The sequence below is a fragment of the Octodon degus genome, unplaced genomic scaffold (assembly GCF_000260255.1).
Source record: "Octodon degus isolate 3935 unplaced genomic scaffold, OctDeg1.0 scaffold00017, whole genome shotgun sequence".
NCBI lineage: Eukaryota > Metazoa > Chordata > Mammalia > Rodentia > Octodontidae > Octodon > Octodon degus.
In genome coordinates this window covers 10,840,551-10,844,090 of record NW_004524593.1, presented here as the reverse complement: position 1 = coordinate 10,844,090, position 3,540 = coordinate 10,840,551, and the positions used below count along the sequence as shown (strand labels likewise).

The window sequence follows — 3,540 nt, the reverse complement described above, 5'->3', positions numbered from 1 at the left end:
TCTGCTGGCTCCCAACACTCCCTGCTACTCCATTTGTGGTTCTTTTGTCTTTTGCTTTTGCTTTCTTCTTTTTGTTTTTCTTTTTCTCTATACTACAACCAAGACACCCAGTGATACTAGATTTTGTCATCCCAGCACTTGCGAGCCTGAAGCAGGACAATTGCTGCAAGTTCAAGGCCAGCCTGGGCCACAAAGTGAGTTCAAGCCAGCCTGAATGACAGAGCAAGACTCTGTCTTGAAAAACCAAAAAGAGTGCTCACTTCAGCAGCACATTTACTAAAATTGGAACGATACAGAGATTCGCATGGCCCCTGCACGAGGACGACACACAAATTCATGAAGTGTTCCGTACTTTTTTTTTTTTTTTTGTATTTTAAGGAAGGGTTTATAGGGTGTACAGGGTCTCACTACTAGATCGGACTTGTAGTAATCCACCTGTTTACAGTCTCCCAAGAGCTGGGGTTACAGGTGCACACCACCACACCTAGGTTCAATTGCCATCTCAGTGCGCTCTGGGGATGGGGATGGCATGGCAGGCCTGGGGATTGAACCCCAACCCTTGTGCCTGCTTGTATAGGTGGTTTAATCCACTGACCTATTTGGCCAGCCCAAAAGAGGAATGTTGTTCTTTTTTTGTTTTGTGGGACTGGGGATTTGGGACCCAATTTGGGACCTTGCACTTGCCAGGTGGGCACTTATGCCACTGAGCTATCTCCCCAGCCCTCCATACTTTTGATGAAAGAAAGAAAGCAAGAAGGAAAAGACTTAGGGCTGGCAATGTTACTCAGGAACTTGGTGGCAGAGGGCTTACTAGATTCTGTGAAGGTCTAGCCTCATACCCCACCCCCAAACACAAGTCAAATAAAAGCTCTGATAATAGATTTTATCTCCCAAAGCATCCCCACCAGGAAGCAAGGTCTCTATGCTGCCCAGGCTGCTCTTGAACTTCTGGCTTAAGCATTCCTCCTGCCTCAGGGCCACAAGTACACATCACTCCAGTATGTTAGAGCCTTCCTGACATAGCACCTGTAAAAGGAATGAATAAATTACAATCACTTTGCAAATAAATTACAATCACCTTGCTAATTTAAGGCCAGTTTGGGCCACACAGCTAAATCGTGTGAGTACTTTCTCCCCTATGTCAGCAATGTATTGCACACTTGATTCTGGCTAATGAAGCAGGGTTTACTTGTAAAAGGAATAAATAAATTACAGTCACCTTGCAAATCCTTGCTTCCCACAGGGTTCTCATGAGTGAAGGCCATCCAGGGTTAGCAAACTCTTAGAGCTGCAGAATAAGTATGTAATCCCCGCACTCAGGAGGCTGAGGCAGGAGGATCATTGTGAGTTCAAGTTCAGCCTGAGCTATAAAGTGAGTTCCAGGCCAGCCCAAACTGCATAGCAAGACTGTCTCAGACGAAAAATAAAAATAAAATAGAAATATTTATGGCATGTATAAACTTATTTGTTTACTTTTCCTTGTTCTGATTTTTGAGACAGGATTTTGCTACGTGGCCCAAACTGGCCTCAAATTAGCAACAATCCTACGTGAGCTCCCAAGTCTAGGATTATAGATGCGATTATAGATTATAGATGTGCTACCATGCCTGGCTAATAAAAAGGTTTGTTTTACGCGCGTGTGTGAGTACTTTCTCCCCTATATCAGTAACGTATCACACACTTGATTCTGACTAATGAAGCAGGATTGCGTCCAGAGCTGATTTCAGCAAGGCGTGGTGGTACACACCTGCCATCACTGCACTCTGGAGGCTGAGGCAGGAGAGTTGCTGCAAGTCTGAAGCCAACTGGAGCAGCACAGTAAGTGCAAGGCCAGTCTGGAATATATGCTGAACCAACACTCTGTCTAAAAAAGGAAAATAAAATGAAATCCAAAAGTTAGTTCCTCAACCACACTCAGGTTGTGGCAGGTCCTTCCACAGTCACGTAGCCAATAGTGCCGAAGAAGCTCATCCATTCCATGGAAAGCCCTCGGTTTAGCATGTTAGGGACTATTTTGAAAGTACACCTTACACAGAGGAAAGTTATGGAGTCTGGATGTAACACCATAGGCAGCTGGAATGGAAGGTTAGCCCCAGGCATGGGAATAGAAGTGTGTCAGGTATGTAGATCTTGAGATAGCTGAAGGACCTAGAGAGCTCCAACTCCCAACTCATCCAGTTACGCATATGGCAAGTGCCTCTTGAGCCTCTGCTACTGTCCGTTACTCTTCTCTCGTAGCTGGGACAAATACCTGACACCCAAAATGAAGGAAGGAAGGGTTTATTTAGCTCACAGTTCCTGGAGGTTTCAGCCCATACTCAGCTGGCTCCAAGGCCGGGCGGCACGTGGCAGAGGGCAGCAGTTCATGGCAGCGGTGGCAAAGAGCAAGAGCAAATGGAAGGAGCGGCAGCCACAATGGCTGCACGAAGCAAGCTATCTCCTTTATGTTGCATTCAGTCTATCTGCCCCAGGCTGGGTATAGCACTCACACCCATAATCCCAACACACTTAACACCCATAATCCCACACCCATAATTCCAGTGGATCAAGAGTTAATCACAAACTCTAGAAGTCTGCCCTGTGACTACAGGAGGCTTTGGGGAGACAAGAAGACACAAACCGGAACAGCTACCATGCTATGTGCAGGGCTAACAGATACAATGCCCCTAGGAGCTTGCAGTTCAGAGAGAAAGGCATGCTTCCCCCAGGACTGGGAGACAAAGAAGCAGCCAGCTGTGGGCTGTTCACAAGTGGATAGTAATCAGCTAAGCTAGCCAATGCCATGTTCACCATTCTGTCTACAGAGCTGCCTGTCACCTGCACTTTGGCCAGCTGGTAACTATACACGTCATTCATCCAGTGTTGTTGAGAGCTGGACATGGTGGTGCACATCTGTGAGCCCAATGCTCAGGAGGCTGAGGCAGGAGGACCACGCCCATGAGTTGGGGGCCAGCCTGGGCTACCCAGTGAGTTCAAAGTCAGCCCATACTGCACTGTGAGACCCTGTCTCAAAAAAAAAAAAAAAAAAAAAGAAAGAAAGAAAAGAAAAGCTGTTGAAAGAGGAGGGCCAGGGTGTAGCTCAGTGATAAGAATGCTTGCCTTGTATGTAGAAGGCGCTACTGCATTTAGTCCCTAACACTCAGCGAAAATTAAAGCTACCAGAGGTTTTAGAATCGAAGCTCTTCACCCTGTCCTAATTGCCAGGATGCTGTGTACCCTTGGTCTATATGATTTTTTCTTCCTTTTTCCCTTTTTCTGGGTTATCTGTTTGTTTTTTGAGGCAGGGTTTCACTGTGTAGCCCAGGCTGGCCTCAAACTCACAGAGATTCTTTGCCTCAACCTCCCAAGTGTTGGGATTTCTTATTTTCACTTTGCTCAATCCACACCCGTGTTGCCTGGGCTTTTGAACCCCGTACCTTTGGTTTCAATCTATTTGTGATATTAACTACAAGTATCACAGCACCTGCTGTCTGCCAGCCACTGTGCTAGGCACTTTTAATCACAAGCCACAACCTTCAGAGCAGTCTTGTGAGGTAGGAA

General features: G+C 46.4%; 1 non-coding gene across 1 annotated transcript; it reads left to right on the top strand.

Moving 5' to 3' along the window:
• The first annotated feature begins 252 nt into the window (after window positions 1–252).
• Window positions 253–356, top strand: LOC111815523. The gene has a single exon (XR_002820206.1). It is a non-coding gene; the product is annotated as a U6 spliceosomal RNA (small nuclear RNA).
• Window positions 357–3,540: the final 3,184 nt, after the last annotated feature.